This window comes from Cricetulus griseus, chromosome X, assembly GCF_003668045.3.
Source record: "Cricetulus griseus strain 17A/GY chromosome X, alternate assembly CriGri-PICRH-1.0, whole genome shotgun sequence".
NCBI lineage: Eukaryota > Metazoa > Chordata > Mammalia > Rodentia > Cricetidae > Cricetulus > Cricetulus griseus.
Genome location: NC_048604.1, coordinates 116,856,880 through 116,883,971, shown reverse-complemented (window position 1 = coordinate 116,883,971; position 27,092 = coordinate 116,856,880). Strand labels below are relative to the sequence as shown.

At 42.6% G+C, this 27,092-nt stretch overlaps 1 long non-coding RNA gene across 3 annotated transcripts in view; it reads right to left on the bottom strand.

Annotated features, from left to right (window-relative positions):
• Positions 1–21,078, bottom strand: part of LOC103161216 — a 56,112-nt gene extending 35,034 nt beyond the window's left edge. Inside the window, exons 1-6 of one of the 3 annotated variants that reach the window (XR_004771473.1) lie at positions 20,964–21,072; positions 20,101–20,261; positions 18,476–18,557; positions 12,122–12,284; positions 5,835–5,943; positions 5,167–5,395 (exon numbers count right to left, since the gene is read on the bottom strand). This is a non-coding gene — a long non-coding RNA (uncharacterized LOC103161216). Of the gene's footprint in view, positions 1–5,166; positions 5,396–5,834; positions 5,944–12,121; positions 12,285–18,475; positions 18,558–20,100; positions 20,262–20,963 lie in introns of all 3 variants that reach the window. The other 2 variants (XR_003488471.2, XR_003488472.2) reach the window with 2 other exon arrangements.
• Between the last annotated feature and the right edge of the window lie 6,014 nt (positions 21,079–27,092).

Here is a 27,092-nt window from a genome sequence, read left to right as displayed (position 1 = left end):
GAAATGGAAAATAAATGCCCAAGAATAGAGGAAATATTTGTATGATAGTGGTTGGATGGAGCCATTCAGCAATGAATGCTAGTACCAACAGAGTCTAGCATACACATGGCGTCTAACATTCAGTGGCCTACCACATTTAGCTTTCCTTTCTTAGTTTCTCTTCCTCATTCTCAATAGACAGGAAAAGCCATCTGGAGGACTCTTGCTTAGCAATATACAACTGCCACACGATCTACATTTTGCTTCTTACTCATCTCTTATCAGTCTTAATAGCTGAAATGATGTAGGTCAGGTTGAAAAAGGGATAGGCGGAGACTCCAAATTCCCCTTGAGAATGAACTTCCCTCAAAATCCTTGCAACTTTCCTCCATCAAGCCCTCCGCAGAACTTTGAAGGGGTAGCATTATTCAGTGACTTGATGCTGAGCTGTCTGCTCTATGTGTCTGAACTCATTTAATCTTTATATTGACTCTAGGAGGCGTGACTGCTATTAATCCCATTTTACAGATGGTCAAACAACTTTCTCAGTATTGCACAGATCACACATTTGTTGGGTTATACCAACAAATAAACGTCAGAATCCATACCCTCAAGTCCTATGGAATCCTGCCTCTAGGTACATAAAAAATAACATACACTCAGACATGTGTCTGAAATATTTGCTTATATAAATTCTGAAAAATTGAAGAGAGAGTAGTTTATAATACAACATAAAATGAACTAGTGCTGGATTGGGTGGTATTTATTTTCAGCAATTGGGGTTAAAGGTGAGGAGAGGCTGGGGAGCCTCCCAGGCCTGGCATATAAAATGTTCTTTGGATGAGGGAAAACAAAGTCTTACTCATAGAAAGAAGAAAGATCCCTTGCTAGTTCCCCATCCCCCTCAGGATCTGAACAGATAATCAGAGCGTGCAGACATTCAGCAGTAATCAATTAGTACCTACTTTAGATTAAATTGAGAATATGTAAATTGGGCACCTCATCAAGGCTGCACAGAGCCAGTGATTTGAGACGCAGGCACCCCAACGACGTGCTGCAAACATACCAGTCTCTGTGACACAGAAGGGCATGCAAATCTTGTCCCACAGCTGAAGATTTTCTTAGACTGCAAAATCTGCTATTCTACACACACACAGACACACACACACACACACACACACACACACACACACACAACACACACACACACAGAGAGAGAGAGAGAGAGAGAGAGAGAGAGAGAGTCCCCATTCATCCTTCTCCATCTTTCCGGAAGTACATTATTTCACAGCATCAGAAAGAGCTCTCTATGTCAGGTTTTTAGACAGTAGAACATCTTTCAGCTTGGGCCATAATTGTATGTCCCCTCAACAGTCTAGAAGTTAAGTGTTGTTTTGGTGTTTGGCTTTTGTTTTTATTTTTGAGAACCTGATAAACAAAAACAGCAGCTAAGTATGACTAGGATTTCCCAGCCTCCTCTTCAAATTCCCTGACAGGGAAAGGAGAGGATACTAGTAGGTTTCAGAATGTATTTCTAATAGTAGACCTCATGTACAACCCAAGAGATACATCCTCTCCAATGCCACAGGTATGGGCCCTCAATAAACAACTCTGAAAAGGCAAAGACAGTCCAGGTAACAGACAATTGGCTGGGGCAGAGGCATTGGGAAGGCAGCTTGTAACCTACATGTGGCTTAGGAAGCCCCTCTCAGCATAGTGGAGCAATCGCAGGGAAGAATACCACCAGCAGGAAAGGTTATCACCACATCCTAGTAACTGGAAGGTCACTGTTGATGCCTAGAAGATTGCCACTTTTACTCTTTTTGGAATTCTCTGAAAGGGCATGTCGTGACTGAGAAAGATGTGTATTGCCAGCCAGAGAGTGTGGTGCTGAGCCAACAAAGGCAGAGTTAAGGATCCTTAAGAGTGAGCATGTGGTGAGAAGGCTAAAGAAAACCATTCAAGAAAATACATAATGATTCCACTGAGCCTAAGTGTTACGGCTTGACTATGAAACGTCCCCCACCCCAAGTGTTTGAACACTTGGTCCCCAGCTAATGGTGACGGTTTGGTAGGTTGTAGAACCTTTGGGATGAGAGGCATCCTTGGCAATGATGAGCCAGTGGGAGCAGGTCATTGAGCCTAGGCCAGCTTCCAGTCCTGTTCTCTGCTTTCTGGTTCACCACCAGGTAATTAGTTGCTGTGGTTACATGGCCCTGCCCCTATCAATGGAGCCACCCTAGGCACCATGCCTATCATGAGTGAATGAAACTGTGAACAAAAATCAACCTTTCTTCTTCCGGTTGTTCCTGACAGTTCTTAACCACAATGAGAAAAGTAGCGATCTCACAGTGGTTAGGCAGGGAGCATTCCTTAAGTAGGCTGTGCTTCTCGCCTAGGCAGAAAGATGAACTCACTAAACCATCTGAGCTTTTGCTACCAGCTATTTTGGAGTGTTGACGACATGCATGTTTTTTTTAAACTTAAGGTGGATTGAAGAAAAAAAAATTAGCTGGGCAGCAGTGGCGGATGCCTTTAACCCCAGTACTTGGGAGGCAGAGGTAAAAGTGGATCTCTGTGAGTTCGAGGCCAGCCTGGTCTACAGAGTGAGTTCCAGGACAGGCTCCAAAGCTACACAGAGAAACCCTGTCTCAAAAAACAAAGCAAAGGATTGAAGAGAAAAAAATGCTTTTAGAGGACTTCTGAGACATCTCTTTCTTCTATAATAAATAACCAGAACATAGCATTTGCTACTTCCTAGATGCTGAACGGCACTAGACATGAGTGTGTGGATACTTAAGAAGTGCAAATATGTTTTATAACTAAAGATAAGACAAGTATTCCTGAGGGAATTTGTATTTCAACTCAAAGACAGACATGAGTTCAAGAAATGATCAGGAAATGCCAAAAAAGTGAGAGTGCAGAGTGACGAAGTGGCAGAGAGATGGCTGGTAGAGGCTGCTTAGAGCAGGGCTCAAACAGTTATCTCTAACATTTGTGAAGAAGAATCTGAGTAAAGGCACTGGAGCAGGGATCGAGGATTGCCATGATGTGGGTGTACAGGAAAAGAATACTAATGAGACCATGCTGAGTGTGGCACATTAGGAGAATGCTGGCAACATGTTCCTCATTCTACAGTCACTTTCTTAAGATGTGGCATTGTGGATCTTCCCATTTAGAGGTGAGGTCTAGGGACTGGGAAGATAGCTCACTGGGTAAAGTGCTTGCTATGCAACAATGAGGATTCCACACAAAAAGACAGGTACAGTAATGCACACTTGTAATCCTGGCACTGGGATGCAGAGATGGGAGTGTCCCTGGAGCTTGCTGTCCAGCTGGTCTAGCTGAATCAGTGTTCTCCAGGTCCAATGTAAACCTTATTCAAAACAGAAGGCAAAGAGTGAAAGGGAAGACATTTGACATTAACCCCTAGCCTATACATGGGAATACACACATGTACTACATATCCATGTATGCACTCACAAGAGAAGAGGTCTATTTCCACAGCCCTTAAATGTAGGCTTTTAAAAGTATCCTGCTTCAGCCAATTGGTCACTAACAAGTGTATTACATATAGGGATTTGAAAAGTGCTTTTCTAACACTTGCAGATTGTGTCCTGGCTACACTTGGAACCTGGAGATCCTCATGTAAAATGAGCCTCAATTAACTTACTAAACAAACTACCCAGAAGAGAACCAAGGCATCCTAGGCAACAGCCTGTCAGCCACCAAGCATATGAGAAAGACCATTCTTAACCATCTAGACAACTTACCAGCTGACTACTGGTGATTGGTCAAACTCAGAGGAGACCAGCCAAGCTAGTTCAGACAAGAATCAATGCCCAGCCAGCCCACAGAGTAAAGAGTTAAATACACAAAATGTGCATTGCTTTTGATCATGAAAAGTTGGGATGGCTTGCTATGTAACTAGAGCTGGCAGATACACTGGGAGATAGTTCAGTTTATATATGGAATTCATTTATCTGAATAAGACTAAAACACATAGGATGGTTAAGGAAAATGGGGGGACTTAAACATTAGTAAGAACACAAGACAGTCAGCAATCCTCAAACATTGGCTGAGCAATGTAGAAATAAAATGGGGGAGAAAAATGCTAAATTAGACAGATGGAGCTTAGCATGGATAAACCCAATTTGGAGGTGCTAAAAGTTCACTAAAGGAAAATCTAAAATCTTAGGTGCATTTTCAGAGCTAAGAGTAGTAAGATATGAAGAATGAGGAAGTATAGAGTAGGGGAACATAACCAGAAATACCTCATGATTGATATTTTCAGAAAAGATATCATGAGCAAAGTTGGGAAGCACAGGCAAATACAATGATTCATTCAGAAATTTCAAGGCAGCAGAAACAATCGTTTGATCAGGATATCCCACAGAATGCCTATAACCCTAGGTCTAGAAAGGAGAGGAGGCAAGGCAAGATGGAGCAGCAGTAAGCTTGCAGACCTCAGCAGCAAGACTTTATGGTCTTTTGCCTATGCTTCTCTTCCAAGATGTTCTTGTTCTCCACTTAGTACCTTTTTCTTGGATTATTGCTGACTGCCTGGATGAGCTCCCAGATCATTTGCAGATGGACCTGATTCAATCAGGATGAAGGGGGATGACAATTATCAGCCTATAGGAAGAGCTGCCTATAGCTATAGAGAGAAGACGAAGGGAAGGGAAAGAATTTCAAGCAATTTAATACTTTTCGTCTATTTTAGAGAAAGATAATGAACTAGGGGGTGGAAGTAAAAGTAGGGACTTGCATAGTGTATGTTCTGCTGAGAGCTGGAAATACAGAAATAATGGCTAGGTTTAAAGTTTTAGACATCTACCTATAAGTACCTGTAGATATAATCAAATAATAAGTAACTGACTTCAAAGAGAAGACTATAAGACAGAGGTCCATAGCTGTGGGCATTGTTTATAGATGGCATAGAAGCCAGGGAGCTGCTGAAGGAGAAAATGATGTGAGGACAAGTTTCACAGAAGAGAACCATGGGAACCAAAGCAAGGGACCTAGCCAACTATGTCTGATGAAATGGGGTCAAAGGATCAAAGACCATGAACAGCTCCATCTCTGTTCAGATGACCATTGGGCACGTTTAGGAACAGAAGATAGGGAATCTTGGTTTAATCCTTTCACCCAAAGAAGGTAAGGAGTAAAGCCCTTGCTTGAATTTACTGGAAATTCATAACATTTGGTTTGGCAGCATTCAAAAATCCAAGGGCATCCTCAAATGTCTGTGATTCAAACTCCAGAATGTCTTCTTCTGAGCCAGGCAGTCTTTAATCCAAAGAGTACACACAAAAACTTGAGCTTTCATGGATCACTCAAGAAGGTGTCACCCTACACTTCTGGAAGCACCATGAAAGACTCGCTGAGACATGCCTGATTTGGAGGTCTTGAGTTTCTGTAAAACATTTAGTCAAGTGGTGTGGTAACAGTGCAGACAGTGGACAAGCCCTTATTGCTCACAGGGATGCCTCTGGGGCTTCTTTCATTGCAGTTAATTTCCAGGACATGGCGCCACTAAATATTAGCATGTCCCCTCGTGTTAATGGCAAATGGCAAGAGGCTCTCATAATTTAGATATTTTTATGGCTGTTCTGTGGAAGCTAATTTTGTCTAACAAAACCCCATTAAGTTTTAGCTCTATCCTTTTCCCTTCCTCCAACTCCCAGAACTGGGACTTATATGTTAATTGCAGCCAGTCTATGCTAATTAGGTTCCATTTTCTATTTCTTAAAGAGACAGATGCTACCAGGTCCTGCCCCAATCATCACTCCATCCCACCTCCATAGCCAGCTTTTCAGAGGTTAAATTCCACAGTTGATAAAGAATTCACTTACGGCACACATTTGAAGTTGGAAGGCAGAGAGATCAGGTGTTTCCATATTCCTCACTACTTCCTCCCATGAAGCAATGCCTCCTTCCCATGAAATTCTAAGTGTAGCATTTCTAATTGAGAAACAAATCAAAACACTATTAGATTCCTTAACTACACACAACATTCAACAAAATACCCCTAAGGCCTACTATAACCATTACTTTGAACAAAAGACCCTCAATCCCAGAGCTTTCATTTATGTTGTGATAAGTTTGGGCTTGTCACTATATGCTGAGTAGAGAGTCACAAGACAGGAACCCCAAAAGAGGAACTTCCTATATCAGTGCTTATTTTTATTGGTTGAGTGATTGCATGCTAGGACCCCAGTAGACATTGGGGAGAATAAAAACACACATGGGTAAAACAAAGGCCTTACCCATAAAATGTCTCCAGGTTAGTCCTAGCAAAGACATATTCATACTATTTAAAAGAAGTTGCCTACTAGCTCTACCGTGAATTCAGTTAGTACAGTATTACATTTGAATCATCACAATGAGATGAGGTATATGTTGATTTGATTTGCTCATGATAAAGAAGGGAAAACTGAGACTTAGATGAGGCATCAAATTATAGTCCCTGGGACAGGGCAATATCAATGGACAGGCAAGTGTTCCACACCAAACAAGGGGGAGAACACACAAAACAACATAAACAAGGCTGTGGATATGGGAATCTAGAAGAGAGAAGACATGAAAAACCGAGCACAGTCATTTACTCTATAGGCATAGGTCAGAACTGGTAGAAATAGGATATAAACTCAAAGCGGTCAGGCTCTAAAGCCAGTCTTCAAGCTGCTGTGCTAGATATGAACATCTAACAGTGCTAAAGTAGTGAAGGCAAATGAGTAGTAGGGAGACACTCTGACTGGGGTCCTGGCCCAGGCTTCAAAAGAAGGTAGCTGGGTATGGTGTTTTGATAGGCAGAAAGGATAATTAAAACATTGCCACTGAAGAAAATAAACAAGAACATGGATGAAGGACAAGATACAATCTCAAGACAAATATGTTAGGACTCCGGGGATGACAGGGGTGGTGAGAGGTGAGTCTAGAAAGGTGGTATGGGACAGGCCTGAGGTTCTGATTGTATATGCCACATGAATAGATCTGGAATCTTCTATGGGCCAGAGCATCTCAAATACTCCAGTCTCCAGAATTCCCCTGGGAATAGGGTCAAAATCCAGATTCTGATTCAGCAAGTCTTGGGCAGGGGCTGAAATTCTGCATTTCTAACTAGCTCTTGAGTAATGTAGATGCTATTTTGAATTGCATGGAGGAGCAATGCTCTGAACAGCCTGCTAGCCACACAAGGTAAGGGACTGTGCTTTCAGTCTCTTTGTTCCCACCCCAAGTGTAGTGTGTGTGTGCAGAGCAAGCCCACTCTCCATGCTGGCTGCTGCTGCTTCTGTTGATGATTTCTCTTGCCTGTGATCAGCTTCCTTGCCCTCCCCCAAGGCTCCCCCCCTGCTCAGCTGTAACAGCCCAACGTTTTCCAACACTTCATTGAGTAGACTACCCACAGACCTCTGCTCTAAGCTTCTTTTCTATTTAGAAAGGGGAAAAAACCCTAAATTGCTGGGGGGAAAGCCCTTCCATTACTGGAGGACTATACAGATTCATTAGAGCTTCAGGGAAGTCATCAGAAGTTGATTGTGCTTGAAGGGGTTTCTCGGCCCCTCCCATTTCCTAATTTGATTTCACGGCTCTGCAGTGAAGTCAGAATTAGAGGCACATTAAAGATGGGCAAAGGGGAAAATAAATCCCACGACCAATCGAATACTAAAATTCTCAAGGTGCCTTTTCTCAGTGTCTCCAGGAAAGTATCCATTTCACCAGAGCAACGGTATCCTCCAGGAGGACCACAGGCTAAGAACTCATGAGTGCTAGTGTATTACTCAGAATGGAAGATGGACCACTGAGAATTCTCAGACTCGTTGGTGAAGGGAGAAAAGAAATTCTGGATGCCCTCATTTGTTGAGAGCCCATTTTGGGGAGTGCTCAGTGAGCTGTACTAAGATTCATGCTTCATGATATGCTGCCCCGTCTGTCTGTCCTTGAGCCTGTGCCTGTGAGTTTACTGCCATGGACTTAATTGAAGGCTCTAAGGTCAAACAATGGTCAGGTGCCTGTAGCAGACACTGGTGCTACCCTGCTTCCATCCCTTTATACTCACCCCTGTGCCCTGCAGTTGTGGCTGCTGAACACATACTCAGTCCCGCCCGAGGACTTTATTGTGGTCCTCAAGCATGTCCGGGCCTCAAACCAGACGAACTGCCAGTAATTATCACTATCCCGGGAAATAGCCCTCCACCAATGAGATTGGCTTCTTCGCTCAAGGCTGGGACATACTCTACTGCTCTGAGGAGGTCTTCAGTAACAGGACAGAGCTCTTCTTGCCCTCAGTGGTCTTTTACTTGGTAACACACATCACGTAGATGTTCTTTTGTTTCCTCGTCCTACTTTCCCACCTCATCATCAGCACTCCTGGACTTGACTTTCAACTCAATTATTTGCCCTCAAGTACTTATTGGAGGGTGTACTTTCCCAAAAATCCAAATTAAGAAATGGTGCCTCGAAACATTCTCCATTAAAATGCCACCATTTCAGGCTGCCAAGTGTTCGGGGCTTCAGGAATAGATGGAGCTTTCTGCCTGAACGTTTTCTGAATAAAGTGGGAGAGATGCTCAGCATAATTCTCTGGATGTTGATGGGAGGGAGCATGTTTGGGGAATTTGGAAAGGGCACGGGACAACTGTCTGGTGGCCAAAAGCAAAGGTAAAGGTGCCAGCTCAGCTGCCATGGTGGCTCTGCAGGGAACTATCCTACTGTTGGCTTTTCATTGCAAATAGGGAGAGTTTCACAGGTTTCCTAAGCCATGGGGTTTGAACCTTGCCTTGCCTCTTCCTGGGTATGTAGCCTAAAGGCAAGTCATTTTGTTTTCCTAAGCTTTGATGTCCTTAGGGGTAGCTGGAGATCAGAGTAGCACTCATAGGATCAAGCTGCCAGCTAGGGGTAGAACTTCTTCAAGCCTGGGATTAGACATCAGCTTTGTCCTTGCTTTGCTGACTGATCATGTGTCAGTTAGCTAACAATGCTAAGTTGGCCTCATTTCTAAATGGACAACTACATGTGTTCAAAGCACATGAAATCACCTATGTTTGGCCTACTGATCTACAGAAATGGCAATTTCATGTGCCAAACTTAAGATCTTGCAGAGTTTCTGTGAGGACTTTACAGTCATGGATGAGAAGCACTTAGTGTTTGAACTAGGACCTAGTAGGCATGCCACTTACCATTACAGACAGCTGCTGTGAATATTATTAATTCACATTTTGTGCTTGCTGGTTACACCAGAAGACAGCAACCTCCCCGATCAGATTTCAACAAACAGCAATTCCACCTCCCCAAGGATCCTGTTTGTCTGCCCACAGACCAAGACCAAAAGAAAGTAACAAGCACTGGGCAACCAGATGCTGGGCGAGCACACCAGGCGCTGCCTAGTTCTGAGCTCCCTGAATGACACAATTTTTTGTTTGTTTTTCTAAATGTCACATTGAAGCCATTGTGAATGAAAGAATGAGAGATGATTTCAGCTTCCATCTTTTGTGATGCTCAGCTTTAAAAAAATAAAGGAGGTCCCAGCAAAATTAACTTTATCATTTTAAGAAACAGCCATGGCAAATACATTCATTATTCTCCAAGGCCGAGTGCTGTGCACCGGTGCGCGCAGCATCTGTCTGCTCTCTAACTCTGCTGTTATTATTACCCACTGAAAGGGCAGGCGGGAGAGGATCCCAGGCAATCTCCCTCAGCAGAGCTTTGCAGGTTTTCTGGAGCACTCCAAACTCCCCCAAATGTGCTCCCGGAGACTTTGGTTTGCTAATCTTGTTGACATGACAGGAAAATAAATCGAAAATAGCTAATGACCTTAATTTTCTTCAACCTGACAGCTAACCAATTCATACCACCCCAAACAGTTACACATCTAATTCCCCCCTTTCTCTCACACCCTGGTCTCTATCTCTTTCTGTCTCTGTCTCTTTCATATACACAAGCACGTGTGTATACATTCATTGCTCTTTTCCAGACCTGTCAATAACAGCTCTCTCTGTCTCTGTCTCACTCTTGCCCGCAACCCGGTGTGTGTGTGTGTGTGTGTGTGTGTGTGTGTGTGTGTGTGTGTGTGTGTGTGATTGGTGTGACTGAGCTTTAGTTTATTTCTCAGCCTCTCAGCAAGGTCACAAACTGCAATTTCAAATGTTCTTTTCAGAGGGCAAGCAGGGACCTACAAGCAGAATGACTTCATTAAAGTCCTATGACAACTAGGTACAATCAAGACAACATGTGGTGCCCATCAGTTAAGGTGACCATCGGAAATAAGGTGGAGACACAGGCAGCAGATCTGGAATGTGACCACTAGGTCTTGTGGTCTGTTGGTCCTGGCGGAGGGAGAGAGCTGTGTTTGTGCTGGTTTCTTGAAGAGCAGGAAGACCAGCGAGGGCAGGTGGCAAGGCACCGGGTAATGCAGGATCTAGGCTCTGAGGAGAAGCTGGGCCTGAATCTAGTAAAGGGGTGTGGAGAATGTGTTGTTGCCCTTTCCTTGCCCTCCACATTTGCTGGTGCTCTTTGAACCCAAAGCCAGTGCTGTATCTATGGACCGAAAAGGTATGAGAGCACTGGCTGGGGCTGCATCAAATGAAACTGAACTACTGTGTGTGTGTGTGTGTGTGTGTGTGTGTGTGTGTGTGTGTGTGTGTGTGTGTTAGGGCAGGATGGCCCTGCTTTCTAAAGGGGTGGATTAATGGCTAAATGGATGTTCTAGTCTTTAAAGGGTCAGCTGTTCCAAAGTTTGTATTACAAGATTTATCTCTCAGAATGTTTTTCTAAATCATCTCTCTCCCTAAGCTGTAGGTTTCATCTTATAGAAGAAGAAGAAGAAGAAGAAGAAGAAGAAGAAGAAGAAGAAGAAGAAGAAGAAGAAGAAGAAGAAGAGTAGAAGGGAGGGAAAGTATCCTATATGTAACTTGGACCCAGAGGCCTAGATAGAGGCCTTTCTCCAGAGTGGTATATTTTTTCTTCTTAATTTCTTTTGTCACAGATTACATGGACAACATATATTTGAAAATAAGTGGGGGCATATTTACACACCTTTGGAAAATTGATATTCTCTTCTCATTTATATTTGCATGACCCCACCCCTCCTCTGCTTCCAGGATTGGGGCAGTATTCAGTTTTAGTGTTTTTAGCTATTGACATTTCTACCTCAGCCCTTACCCTGAGCCTTTTACCCAGTCCTATCCTCTGCTGCCTATTTCCTCTGTCCCCTGCTTCTTCTTCATTTATTTAGTTATTTATTTTGTATTTGTTTGTTTGCTTGCTTATTTATTTAGTTATTTATTAGATACAGTCTCTGTGTAGCTCAGGCATGCCTTGAACTCCTCTGACTTTCCTGACTCAGCCTTACAGATGACCAAATTACACGTTTGTTTTGCCACCATACTTGGTTCAGAACCTTCTACTTCTGTCTCTCCACAGGCCATTTGTTTCTTCATCTGGAATGATTTGGCTCCCTTGGAGTGGTAGAAGAAAGTAGTCCCCACTTACCCTGTCTCTGCCAAGCTCCAAAGCTCCAGGGCTCCTCCAAGGTGATAGCATGGGTATGTTCAGGGCTCTGCTCTGCTGGTCTACAGCTTTCCTCCTGCTCATCTGCCTATCTTCTAGCACAGTGGTCCTTACCCTCCCTAATGCTGTGACACTTTAATAAGTTCCTCATGTTGTAATGACCCCCGACCATAAAATTATTTCATTGCTACTTCATAACTGTAATTTTGCTTGTTACGAATCATACTGTAAATATTTGTGTTTTCTGGTGGCCTTAAGTGACCCCTGTGAAAGGTCATTTGACCCCTCAAAGGAGTCATGACCATATGTTGAGAACCACTGCTCTAGGATCATCATCCTGTCCTTGCTTTATTTCTTGACTCAAGCTTAGGAGTTGGGTGTCCAGAGACCTGCCATAATAAATGACAAGTGACTGAGGGGCAGCAGCAAACAACTGGGACAAATGAAACTCGGGCTAAATGGCACCTTCTCTTAGGCCTCTCTTTCAGGTCCCAGAAAGGCTAAAGTTTCAGGTCACAAAGTCCAAACTCCCCACTTCACAAATCATAACTTCTAGCCTGAGGGAGACAGTGAGCCCTGCCAAGGTGTTCTTGGACAGGCATTACTCATTGGAACAATTCTGATCACCCACCTCCAAGACCCTTGCATTTCCAAACTGCACAGATTGCTTCAAGAGTCCTGGCCAAATGAATGTTGCAGGAGGTTCAAAGGCAGTCTCATGGTACTTGGAATTCTGCGTTATCAAAGTTGACTGCTGGAGCATCACCTGAGAGAGCAGAAGTCTGGCTATAATCCTGCAGCAGAGATCGGAAGCAATGAAGCCATGCATCCCATGGCAGAGATCCCAAATGTGAATAGATTACAGCCTGGGCCAAACACAGGGCTTGGGTGACATTTGTTCTCCCAGGAGAAACTGTTATTTCCTAAGGCTTGTCTTATTTCTCTTATTCAAAACCCATGCTCAAATGTCTCTTAATGCCACAGACATTTTGGAAGGATGCTTGGTTTTGAGAAACATTTGCTAAGGGACTTTTGGATTGTGAGATGCTTAACATAGATGGTGAGTGAGAAGACAGTACAAAGTCAAGTTGGGATTAAAGAACTGGGTTGAGTCCTAGCATTGTTATGGACTGGCTCTCTCTCTCTCTCTCTCTCTCTCTCTCTCTCTCTCTCTCTCTCTCTCTGTGTGTGTGTGTGTGTGTGTGTGTGTGGCTGTGTGTCTGTGTCTTTAAGCAAGTTGCCTCTCATTTAATGCCTCAGGTTCTGCATCTATAAAATGGAAGCCACCAGGGCAACTACCTCATAAGGCTGAGTTGACGAATAAGTGAAACAAATTCAGGTGGAGGATTTGGCACAAAATAAAGGTTCAGATTTGTTACTTGATACTTGAAATGACATTCTTTTTTCTTTTCTATGTATGTGATGTGTGTGTTGAGTACACTTGCATGTGTATGTGTGTGCATGCACCGCTGTATAAGGCTGTATAAGCAGGCTGTGTTTTTCACATGCATGCATGTGGAGACCAGAAGCTGATGGTCAGGTGTCTTCCTCAATAGTTCTTTACCTTATGTTTTGAGACAAGGTCTCTCCCTCAACCTGACACACACAGACTCAGTTAAGTTTTCTGTCCAGCAGGCCACAGGGCTCCTCCTGACTCTGCCTGCTCAGGGCTGGGATTACAGGGGTTTGCTGTTTTCCCTGTGGGCTCTGGGGATGGGAAATCAGAACCTACTGCTCGTGAGCAAGCACATCACCTACTGAACCATTTTTTTTTTCAGTTTCTGCAATGACAATTTTCAACCAACTATCAGTCTTTACTCCATTTGGGAAAGGAACAAGGTCAGACTGGCGGGAAACTTATCATGTTGAGAAACAACTGACTTAGCATGAATATCTGCTGAGCAAATGGTTTATTTCAGCACTTTATCATATTGAACATCTACTAGTTTCCAGTCTCCTTTTGACTTTGATTATTGAAAAAAAAACACAACATGATAGACAAAATGCTAGTTCCTTAAGCATGGTCTATTTGGGGGAAGGAAAGGAACTAGAATGGAAATATTACTTTGTCCATTCACTGTTCATTTCCTGGTTTCTGTTTGAGGTATCTTATTCTTTCTTTCTTTCTTTCTTTCTTTCTTTCTTTCTTTCTTTCTTTCTTCCTTCCTTCCTTCCTTCCTTCCTTTCTTTCTTTTCTTCCTTCCTTCCTTCCTTCCTTCCTTCCTTCCTTTCTTCCTTTATTTTTTTTTTTGAGACAGGGTTTCTCTGTGCAACTTTGGAGCCTATCCTGGATCTCACTCTATATACAAGGCTGGACTCAACTCACAGAGATCTGCCTACTTCTGCCTCCTGAGTGCTGGGACTAAAGGCATGCGCCACCACTGCCTGGCTGGAGTACCATTCTTGCTCACTCTAAGTCCTCCAGTTTGGATGATCCAATGCAGTGTTGGGCTGGAGTTCATGTCTACTAACTCCGATTGTGCCACTTCTTCCCTACTTCAGTTTCAATGGCACTGTGCTGCCACTACCCTGAAATCAGTCAAGGTAGAAAGATATGCAGCACTAAACATGTCAAACACTGAAAATGAGCATCTACTTTCCTCCAGCCTCAACTGGGTTGTGAAGGTGGCACAACCATGAGCTTCTAGCCCCTTCTCTAGACGTGTGACTGGAGAATGACCCATCAGCATAGTATAATTTCCTGGTGTGTTGGTTTGTTTACTTCTTGCTATAATCGAACACCTGATAGAATTGACTTCATAGAAGAAGATTATTTGGGTTCATGGGTCAGAGGGTAAGTCTGTCTCATGATGGGGCAGACAAGAGGCTTCATCGTGGTGGGAGTATGTGGCTGAGGGTCTTCATATCCTGGTGGACCAGGAAGCATGTGCAGGCTATAACCCTCACAAGCTCATCCCTAGTGGCCTACATATGACACCTAGTCAGCCAGTCTTCATGTCCAAAATGTTCAAAGACTGCTGGAAACAGCATCACTAGCTGGGAGGGGGAATTTCATTTCAAAACCTAACACTTGGCTTTGATGACTGTTTTAGAAATGAATATGTATTTACAGCCAACCATATTTTCTGCAAGAAGCATTTGTAAAGAAAATTCCTACTCACTTGGATTGTACGAAAGTAGCTTCTAGTGTCCAGCTGATATTACATGCATACATATATACATATAATTCACCCGAGGAAAGGAAAAAAAAATAAGATACCAACTGCTAATACCAAAGTCAGACAGACCCTTGGCTTTAAAAGGAAAGTAACCCAATACATTTTCTCTTCCTATTTCTTGACAAGACAGTGTGAGTTGGGGTTCTCTTTCCTGAAAATGAGAGTCCCCACTAACACAGATGTATCAAACGCTATCTAGTGTCCAGGTTTTATTGGTTTGTAGTAATGGCTGCAAATTCTTCCTACCCCACAGTGACGATACCACACACAGCTCTGCAGTGTGAGTTTTACATCTCCATTCTTCAAGAAGTAGAGCCTGTTTTCCTCTCCCTTGAGTCTGATCTGACCTTATCATTTGATGTTCTCAATAAGATGTAGAAGTAATGTTATACAACTTCGGTGTCTAGATCTCCAGTTTCCAAGAGGCTTCCACTCCTCGCAGAAACCAAGACCACAGTCCCCCTGAGCCATTATCAGTGCAGCAAGGGCCATATGGAAAAAGATCTCATGGCTCTTCTAGGTATTTTTCCTGTCCCCCACCCCTGCCCCAAGACATTCCTGCAAGTTGAATGGTTACACGAAGAAATATACATAAGATTAAGAGAAAATAAATCTACAGCTAGTCATTAGAATCTGGAGCAAAGAGGAGCTGTTTAGTGAAATCAGTCAGCATTGGATTGGTTACTACACAGAAAAAAAAAGTGTGTGTTTCTCTTTATCAACCAAACTTTCTACTTTAATGACGGGATCAGAATCTTGCATAGGGGAAGAGAGTTGGGGTTTTGAAGCTAAAGTGTTGGGTTTGGCTCCTGGTTCCTCTGCTTAATACCTTTGGGGAATTTATTTAATGTTTTTATGCCTCCATTTCTACCTCTACTAAGGTTTGGACATAGTCTGCACTGCTCTTCAAGGTTTTACTTATTGAAGTTCAATTCCCAAAGTTACAAGTTAATGCTCTTAAAAGGGCAGAAGGTTCATTTACAATGCTGGTCATAGATGGGGCTTCAGGAATTGGTTCTTTTTAGATGAGGTCATTAGGATGATTGAATACGGATGACTTTGTAGAGGAGAGCACACATGTGCGAACACATGAATGCTCCCCATATCTTACCATTTAATGTGTTGGGCCTCCTTGGCACTGTTTCAGAAAGAAGGATATCACTTCCTGATTAATAAGATAAAATAAACATTTCTCAAAAGAGTAAACTATCCTGCCTGAGGGATTTCTTTGTAGTGATGAAACACAGACTCACGTACTCTATTCTGGAGTGAACTCTAACTCCTGCTCAATTCTTATGTTAAAGTCCTACCTAACCCCCAATCTGATAATATTTGGAGTACGGCCTTTGGGAAGTTTTTAGGTTTAAACAAGATTGTGAGATTGAGAAAGTCATGATAGGGCTGGTATCCTTTTTCCACTCTCCCCTTCCCTCTCAACCTTACCCTTTCCTATGAGGCCACTTGGAGAAGACAGCTATTTGCTAACCTGGAATGTCAGTCACTGTGATGGCATTCTAATTGGAGGCAAATCAGTAGTAAGAAATTAATTCTGTTAAGACGTTTAGCTTCTGATGTTTTATTATTATAGGCTGAGCAAATGAATGCAGATTATTTTAACAGAAGTAGGCTGCTTCTGTAATAGATACCTGAACATGTGGAAGCAGCTTCAAAACATAGCAATCGGTAGAGGACAGAATGTTCTTGCTAGGAAAGTGGATGGTAAGGGTGATCTGGTGAGGTCTCAGGTGGAAGCAGACAGCCTATGATTGGAGGTTGGAGGAAAGGCAGTCCTTGCTACTGAGTATTAAATAACTGAGTTTCCCTTAGCCGCATGTGAAAAGTAGAAATTACAAGGAAGGAAATGGAATGTTTAACTGAAGAGACCTCCTACCAAAGTGTTGAAAGAGCAGCTTGGTCCTTCCTGGCTACTTGTAGTGCTTTCTTCTATTGCTTATTGAGCAGGATACATTCTCAGAAATGTGTGATTAGGTAATACTGCTGTCATTTTTTTTTTAAAAAAAATCATAAATGGTACTTCCACAAACCTAAATGGTAAAGGCCTAGTATCCAGCATGGCTGCTTGATGCAGTCAAGAGTCATAGTTGATATAAGATATGAGGTTACTATTGGCATTAACATGTCATAGTGTTTCACAGTGAATTATGATTAGGAGGCATAGAAGCAGCAAAGGTATAATCTAGAGGAACCATTAAGAGCATAGCATAATAAATGTACACAAGTAATACGTTTATTATAACTATCATTTCTTGTGTATTGTGCATAACTGTATCTGGTATTCTTTTATATGACTGGGAACTCATTAGGTTTGCTTCCACCAGAATTACCACAAATGCATCAGTGACTCACTGTACCACAGTGTCACTAGCAAACAAGACATTTTTTCAGCTCTATTGTAATCTTAAGTGATCTGTCATCAACTGAAGCATCACTAGTGATGACTGTAAAGCATGGAGGCTGAGAAATGAACTGAAGAAATAGTTGTTAAGAGCAACCAGCACTTGAAGACCTAGAAATTTTTAAGCCCATTCATTTTGCAAATAAATAAATAAAGAACGAAAAAAAGAAAGAAAGAAAGAAAGAAAGAAAGAAAGAAAGAAAGAAAGAAAGGGAAGAACTTGTGAAGAGAGCCTGGAGGGTGTGGCTAAACAAAGGCTTGATAAAGGGATTGTGGGTTCAACTTGTGAAGTTAATCACCCATCTCCAAGGAAGCCAAGGGCATGCATGGGATTGTTCTAGCATTTACACTGCCAATGTAAACAGGGCCAGAGAACAAAAATGAAGGAAGGCTATCGGGCTCATTGCATTTTATAGGATAGGACCCCACAACTATTTGGCTGTAAATGTGTCTTTAAGACAGGGGAAAGAATGATCCTGAAGGTGACTCAGGGATCATCAAAGCTGCTGTTCCTGATAAAGGTCCAGAGTGCTCAGGCCAGGCAGGAAATCTGCCTCTGCCTCAGCTTCAAACGGTAAGACCACTCACTGCCTAGCAGAGCTGTGCAGTCAAGCCTGCACAGAGAATTGTGTGGGCTGCAGCATCTCACTTAGCTCTGAGGTCACAACTGCCACTTTATTGGACTTGGAGATCCAGCAATGAATGAGAGGGTTATTCTTGATCCCTAAATTCTAATGGAATTTGCCTTGCTAATGTATGGACTTGCTGGGAATCTGTCACTCCTTCCTTGTCCAACCCCATAACCTCTCTGCCTTTAAAGAGTAACCTGAGAACATGGAACTGTAAGAAATAAATGGCTGTAGTTTAAGCCACCCACAATATTTTGTTGCGGCAGCCTGACAGACTACTACACCATCTGTCAAATGGGAATAATAATGTACCTACCCCATAGGCTTGACACAAGGATAGACAATTAGCAACTTCTTACATGCTCAGTACCTAGCACACACTCAATGGTTAACAATATTGACACCTATGATATGTAAAATAAATATGAATTGGTGAACAATGATTTTATCTGTGGGAATTGTCCCAGGCTGAATCCAACTTATGGTTATGACAGGATCCAAACTTGTTTTATCCTATTTATGAGGAATGGAGAGAGGGACAGACAGCAATCTATTTTCATTTGAGATCAAAGAAAGCCCTGTAAAGAACTTACTAAAAGTTTGCATTACTGGGTGTTTACGATGTACTGGACATAGTAGCAGGGGTATTATATGGGCTATCCCATTTCAGCTTCATAAGGATGCAATGAAGTGATTATTATCAATATTTTCATTTTACATGTGAGAGAACCAAGACACAGAGAGTTAGATGACTGACTAACCTGCTAGTGACGGTGGAGCCAGAGATTTCAGCCACAGTTGATTGAATCTTCATTTTTAACCTCTCATCACATTATCTTGGTTCTAGAACAATCAAACAGAGCTGGTGAATGTTGGGGAATATTATTTTAAGGTGTGCGACTTTTGTGTATGCTGCATTTTTCTAACTCTGTGAAGTTGTGTTACTGTGCCTGTCTAAAACACCTGGTGGTCCTACTAAAGAGCTGAATGGTCAATAGCAAGGCAGGAGCAAGGATAGGTGGGACTGGCAGACAATAAGTATAAATAGATGGAGAAAAAGAGGAAAACAAGAAGCAGGAGGGGAACAAAGAGAGGAGGATGTCAGGGGCCAGCCACTCAGCCATCCAACTACACAGCAATACACAGAGCAAGAGTAAGAGTTACAGAAGTAAGAGCACAGGAAAGGCCCAGAGGCAAAAGGTAGATGGGATAATTTAAGTTAAGGAAAGCTGGCAAGAAACAAACCAAGCTAAGGACAGACACTCATTACTAAGAATAGGCTTTTGTGTGTGTGATTCATTGGGGAGCTGGGTGGTGGGCCCTCTCAAAAGAGCAAAAGGACTCAAAACATCATACAACAGGTGAACACCACTAGCATTCAGTAAGATGACCGTGCATCTAAGTTGGGGCAGATGGAAAGGAAGATGTATTATAAAGGAGCAAAGGAATTATCTACCATTGGTAGAACACTGGAGATTACAAAGAGAAACTGGCAGCGCCAGTACCATCCTCTTGATAAACCACAAGAGGTGCTTCCCACGCTCCAACACCAGCTGTCCAGTGTGGGATTCATCACCAGATCAGACATTAGTTATTAACTGCAGCAGCCAGAGCATCTCTAGCAGAGTTGGGCTGTAGTGGCGGTGCCTTTGGCAGGCATTGGGGGTGAAAAGGTCATTTGGCTTAGGCAGGGATGAGAAACTCTATCATAGCAGCTGCATTGGAGGGATAGTGTTGACTCCACAGGCTGCTAAGAGTAAGAGCCTGCTGAACACTGTGGGAAGGCTCAGAACCATTTGGGAGGCACTGGAGGGGTTCCTGTTCCCTGCAGAGCAAGTAGGAGTAGAGCCAGAGACACACTTTTCATGGCCATGGCTGTGATGCTATTCTTACTCAGAAGATGCAGTATGCAGAGTGCATCAAAAACTACAGAAAAGTCTTGATTGACAGAAACATTTCCCCCTTCCATGACTCTTGAAATGTCTATCATGCACTCCACTCTTCTGGGCTAAGATAATAATACCTTTGGAAAGCTTCTGGTTGCAGGCAAATAAAATAGCCTGACCCACTATTATCATAGCTTTTGCTATTAACAACAGTGACCAACCTCTACACAGTGTTCATCATTACCTGGATCTTTCCCATTTACAATACTTCCAGCAGCAGGACATGGCTGTAGTTCAGTGGCAGAATACTTTGTAGAGTATGCATAAACCCTGAGTTCCATCCCTAGCACCATAAAAGAAATACAGTAAAACTCTCCCAGCAGCTCCTCATAACTGTATCAGCAGCCTATCATACCAAATATGTAGACCCAGATTGATATAGACCAAAAAAAAAATCTGCTCAAGATCCCACCAAAGTAAGAAGGAGGAATTTTATTCACCTCTGTGATGGCTAATTTTGGTTGTCAACTTGATACACCTGGAGGATCAACTGGAGGATTGCCTGCATCAGATTGTCCTGTGGACATGTCCGTGGGGCATTTTGTTGATCACTAATTGATGTAGGAAGTTCCAGCCCACTGTCATGCCTAGGTAGGTGAGCCTGGACCATATAGGAGAGGTAGTGAACATAAACCTGGAAGCAAGCCAGTAAGCAGCATTCCTCTATGACCCCTGCTTCAGTTCCCACTTCCAGGTGCATGACTTGAGTTCCTGCTTCAGCTTCCATTGATGATGGGCTGTATCTTATAAGCTAAAATAAACCCTTTCCTCCCCAAATTTCTTTCAGTCATGTTTAGCATAGCAGTGGAAAACAAACTGGAAGATTCTCCTCTTTCTCTTATTTTTTCCTCCCTCTCCTATTCCTAACTCCTCCAGCACGTGCTTGTGAGTACCTCAGCACATACAGGTCTGTGATTCATCGAGAGAAGTCCACAGCAAAGCTAAGGTGGTCACAGGGCTGTTGCACTTTTCCCACTGACAGGTAGATCTAATCCCCTCCTTTTGAATCCAGGTTGCCCATGGTCACTCACTTCAAAATAAGAAAGTATAGTGGGTGGCACCCTGTGACATCTAAGGCTAGGTTAGAAGTCTTGTAGTTACTCCTTTGACTCACATATTTCTACTTTTCTCCTTCTTTCCTCTTTCCCCTTTCTTCCCTTTTCTTAATGTCATGCTGTAAATGCCCCAAACTCCATGGAGAAACCACCTATCGTATGTCTTGGTTAGGGTTTCTATTACTATGAAGAGACACCATGACCATGGCAACTCTTATTAAAGGGAAACGTTTAATGGGCTTGCTTACAGTTTCAGAGGTTTAGTCCATTATCATAATGGCAGGAAGCATGGCAGCATGCAGGCAGACATGGTGCTGGAGGAGGAGCTGAGAGTCCTATAACTTGACCCACAAGCAACAGGAAATCGTCTGTTTAACTGGGCATTGCTTGACAATAAATAAGACCTCAAAGCCTGCCTCCACAGTGATACACTTCCTACAACAAGACCACACCTACTCCAACAAGGCCATACTTTCTAATAGTGACACTCCCTTTGGGAGCCATTTTTTCAAACCACCACATCTTATATGCCAATATTTCCCAAATGTTTCATTGCATGAGTGTGATCTGGTGTTCTTGTTAGTCTGGGCCTCTCCTCACGCCACAGAAAGGAGAGGAAGGACTGGAGTTTCTGCTCCCCTAACTGTTCCAACATAACACTGCTGCCACCTCAGTCAGGAGACCTCACCCTGAGGCTTGAATAAGAATAGCCCCAGAGGCTCATATATTTGAATGCTTAGTCACCAGGAAGTAAGATTAAGAGTAGCAGATACTTATTTCAAAGGCCCATGCCAGGCCCTGTCTCTCTCTCTTTTTGCTGCCTGCATTTCAGGATATAGAAATGTCAGTTACGTCTCCAGCACCATGCCTGCCTGACTGCCTGCTGCCATGCTTTCTGTCATGATGATGACTGACAAACTTCTGAAACTGTAAGAAAGCCCCCAATTAAATGCTTTTTTAAATATGAGTTGCCTTGGTCATGGTGTCACTCCACAGCAACAGAACAGTAAGACAATTGGGGTACCTTACTCCCCTGTCCTCACAACTACAATAAGGATGGAGTGCAAGTCTATATAGTAAGTATCCTCAGGATTCATAACATTATGGTGCCCATTTTCTGAAGTTCATATTTTGTCATCAGGATCTCATTCTGACCTCTGCTTCATCCCTTGGTCCTTGTGTTCTCCACTGAATAAATTCAGACAAGACATGCCTAGCAAAGTACAGAAGATAGACAGAATTCATTAAGTTAGGTTACTTTCAGGGATAATAATTCATTAAACTGGGGTATCCTCAGTGATGAGATTGGATGATGACCAAAGAGACCATTGTAAAAGTCACACTCTAGGGACATGAAAGTGGACAATGGCCAGAGAGACTATCATGTCAATCTGCATGCTGAGGTAGACTCTATACAATTTCTTAAAGTTTTATTGATGTGACAGCTTTCCTGAGGGACAGTATCCTTGTCCAGGTGATCAACAGTCCTTAAGGAAGGGACAGTAATATATCTTTGTTCTGCACTAGATTTCCATGTTACCACCCAGGGCCAGAGGTAAAACTCAGATCCTTTTGTTTTCCTATCCCAAAAACAATCTAAGAAAGAATTAAAGTGAGAAAAAATTAAAAATCTATAGAAAAGCAATGGATTTGTATGTGGAAAAACCCTTTCTTTAATGGTTTCTGCAAGGCTCTGCTACCTCCATCCTTCTCCATTTCATGTGTTATTTTAAACCTTCAGGAGGGACAACTATGATGCTTCTTCTCATACATTCCTCTTCATATGGAATTTTAAATTCCATAGTTTTACCTTCCTTAAAATAAAATGAGTGTGTTACCAGGGTTACAGCAAGTAGGGGGTCCAAAGCTGATTATGGGGGGGATTCATCCATAATGGCTTTCAAGTCTGCCAAATGCTAATGAGATGTTTAACAATTTCAATTATACTTAATTTATATGTATATGTCACTAATATGGAGAGGCTAGTATGTAGAGGTCACTTAGCCTCCATAGGAATGTGATTACAGAGAAAGTCCCTAGAAACATTTCACTTTTCAGAGACTTAAAGACTCATCAAAGATGCATCTATCAGAAACATCAGTGCTATGTAGCTCTCCAACTGTTCTCATCTCTGCATCCATCAAGATGTCCAGGAAACAAAAATAGTTTTGTAGGTATTTACTCATTCAATAAGCATATACTTACTGAAGTTTTCTCATTGCTAGGCCCAAGATAGGTGATAGGTTAGGAGTGTTATGGTAAAACCTATTTCTTCAATGACTGGCATGTCATTGGCTATCATGAAGCAAAGATTGATGTGGTGACTTACAGAATATCTTTGCCTCAAAATCATAGCAATTACATAAGTAAAAGAATAATCATAGTACAATAGGAGCAATGTGGCTGCTAACATTTCCTCATAAAAGGAGATTCCAACTCTCTCTCTGTCTTAGGGTCTCTACTGTTGTGAAGAGACACCAGGACCATGGCAACTCTTATAAAGGAAAAAATTTAATCAGGGCTTGATTACAGATTTGGAGAATTAGTCTGTTATCATCATGGCATGAAGCATGACAGCATGTGGGAAGACACAGTGCTATAGAGGTAACTGAAAATTCTGCATCCAGATCAGCAGGCAGCAGGAAGAGAGTGAGACACTAGGTCTGGCTTGAACTTCTGAAACCTCAAAACCCACCCCCAGTGACACACTTCCTCCAACAAGGTCACACCTACTCCAACAAGACCACACATCCTAATAGTGGTGATCAAATATTCAAATCTATGAGCCTATAGGGCCATTCATATTCACCCCCCCTCGTCTGCCACTGATATCTTTTAGCTGCACATGATTTGGGGAGGTATCAGTTTGCAAAGGATGTAGAAGATGGACTCTGGGTGGAGCTCTGATGGAGCTTTCTGGAATCTTCACCTGTGCTGGGGGTCCAATTCCATGTTGTTCCTGCTTTTGAGTCACCCATGTTCCTCTAAGTAACCCCTCATTAATGTTGCTATAAATGACCCCCAAAATTCATTAGTTCACCTTGCATTCTGAACTTGGATGGGACCATTTCCAAGGTGTCTGATGTGGGGTGAATAGATATTTCTTTACATCTCTCCCTGAATAGTCATACAGTAAGGGGTAAAGAGAAACAGCAAAATTATCAAGGGTCCTGAAACCATGGAACTTATAGTCTAGGGAAGTTGGTTCTTCCAATGCTCCTATTTACTAAGTTGCCACGAAGGAAAATGAAGACTAAGAGTAGGTAACAAGCAACTTAAATCAAGCTTGGAGGTCAAGTTGGCTTTGCTTGGGGATAGCTCGTAATATTTGAAAAGATGCAGAAGGTGGGTACATTCAATGCATGGGTAAGAGTCAGTGAACTGCCATTAACTGGGGCTATTTAATTCCCTTGCTGGACCTCAAATTCCTCCTTCCTGAAATGTCATCTAAATTGTAGGTCTAGCCTTTTTTTTATTTTCAATAGCATGCCAGATGTCTACCTGGAGGTAGCCATGCTAGCCTAGTTTCCAAATCTGTGTTCTTCTTCTCTCTGTCAAACTGCCTTATGAAGTCAACCGGTGGGATAACTGTTTTCCAATCACAGAAATGGCTATGGGTTGAGTTGTATTCCTTCCACCTCCCTTCAAAAAGACATGTGAAAGTCCTTAAACCTGAATACTTGTAAATACAACCTTATTTGGAAATGTGGATTTGTAAGTGAGTCAATACAAATTCATTGGGGTGGACCTTAATCCAATATGAATAGGAACCATATTAAAAGAGGAAAATTGTATTCAAGGCAAATGCTATATGAAAACACTGACACACGAACACATATGAACAATGATGGTCACTTGAGTATACAAGCAGAGACTGAAATGCTTCTGGGGTACCAGAAGCTGACAGAGAAGGATCCTTTCCTAGGGACTTCAGGGAATCGATGATTCTGTGAACACATTGGCCCCCACCTTCTAGTCTTCAGAACTGTGATGCAAATTTCCATTGCTTTCAACCATCTACATAATTGTGCTTTGTTATGACAGCCACAGGAAACAGGTATGGTGAGGGAATTACTCATCAAGCTGTCATTAGAAATCTGGACTGAGTGGGCTGGGAGGATGGTCACAGATTATCTCCTGCCCTGGGACAAAAATGTGATTTCCTGTTCAGACTACTGACGTGAGTCAAATGGTGCATACAGGACAAGGGTAGTAGCTGAAGGACAATCAGTAGGTCTCTATAGCAGTCATGGGGTCATGAGATACTTATGATTAATAATAGAGGGATTGTAGTGATTTATACAGCAGAAGATAACAATGCATCCAGTTTCTGACTTGAGGATGTGGAGATAGCAAAGATATGGGAAATGTAATGGTTACTTTTGGTTATCAACTTGACAGAATTTTCAATCACTGGGCATGGATAGGAGAGATTTTCTGGGTTGGGTTAATTAGGTGGGAAAGCCATCCTAATGTGGCCAGTACTATTCCAAAGGCTAAGATCTCAGACTGAATAAAGTGTTGAAAGGGAGCAGAGCCCCAGTATTCACTGTGCTCTGCTTTCTGACTGAATGCAATGTGACCAACGGTGCCTTGCTTCTGCCAGGACCAACTGTACTCTCTTAACTTTAAGTCAACCCTTTTGCTTCCTGAACTTACTTTTCTCAGGTATTTGGTCCCAGCAACCAAAACATTAATTAAAACAGGGGCCAAGTGGGTTTTGCTGTCTAGTTTCACCAAATGAGTTAATTTTAATTAAAAAATGTGCTTTTTTCTCTCTTCTCATGGCTACTTTTAAAAATGAAACGGTTTCTTACTAAAGTATTACTCATTGACAGTGATGAATAGAGAATAGCTCCGAGACTAGCTGCTGTTTCTCTCTGAAATCCCCACTCCATCCTTGCATCTCTAAAGAGATGACTCAAGATGGCTGGGAGTTAGAATTCTAAGATGTTTCTAGTGCTCAGTAGCTTGGTATGTCCTTTGTCAGCTTCAGGTGGTCTGACTAAATCAGATGAGTCCTTTGAAGAGGGTCTGGATGTCAGAGTTAGAAGTCACGTTTTTTTTTCTGCTGCTGATTTTGCTTAAACAAGCCACCATTTTTCTAGATGCATGGAGAATGATCTTGGAAGACACCCCTAAGGGCCAGATGAGACCCTTAGTCCCAGGCAATGCCTCCACTGCAATGGTGTGTGACCTTGAGCTAAGGACGGAGACAAGGTCTCCAACATTGGAGAACAGTGAGCAAATAAACAATGGTCTAAGCCCCTGGAAACAGTGAGCAAATAAGCAAGGCTCAAAGCTTGTAGATGGTACTTAGCAATAGATGACTAATTAGGCAGTAGGTGATCCTGCCTTTCTGAATTAAACCACTAAACTGCATTTAGCCTGTCCCATCCTCTCCCTGTCACATTATTCCCAGCCATGAAATGTGCTCGATCTGGTTGAGGTATTCTAGTAATAATAACAGCAGATGCTGGAATGTTTGGATGAAAGCATGGCCAGCAGGCAGTGGAAGCCTAATAAGGCCCCAGTGGAATTTCTTTCCTCCAGCACAAAGGTGGACTTTTCCATTCCTCCATCTTCAGTTTGCATGTGTCGCTTTGCATTCTGGGGAGGGGTGTTGGGAGACAAAATATCCCAAATGTGAGAAAAGACTGGTTGTTAGGGGTCCCAGAAGGTGAAGAAAGCTGTTTTACTCTTTGGAGAGAAATGACTGTTAGCTGTGGACTTTGTGGAATCTGAGGTGGAACAAGGAAGCTTTTATTAAGTAGAGAGGGCTCAAGAGTCTTTAAAGCACTTTGAGTGATGGGGTGTTTAGCATGCGAACCCTGGATTTGAGTTTCTGTCAAACGCTTCTTGTATCTTAGCTGGTGTGTCTGGAAAGTAGAGTCTATAAAAAGGACATGGACTCAGGTTGTTTATTCTAAAGTGACCCAAGGAATCAGGCATGAAAGAGGAGTGTGAGACAGGGAAGGAGAAGGAGCCAATGGAATGGAGTAGCAGCAAGGTCTATCATGGCCACAAATCTGCTTTTGTAAGGTTTTGGTGAAGGCTACAGAATGCTGCTTGGGAAAGTCCAGTAAGGACTTGTGATCAGCAGAGACATTTAGTCATTGGCTTCTGCCCTCAGAGGTGGGCCAGTTAGCCCCAGTATTAAATGCTGTTTCTCCCCTGAATGTCTGGGCTACTTTTACGTGAAGACCATTTCCATGGCTTTAGAGAAGGAAGAGCCTGAAGGAAAATCATGGTGAGGCAAACACAGTAAGAGATACAGCTATAGGAACTGGCCTCCATGGTGTTCACTGAAATCTGAGGTGGGTCAAAGGGTTGAGCCCCAGTGTACAGAAAGAACATGCTACATCTGACCAGCTACA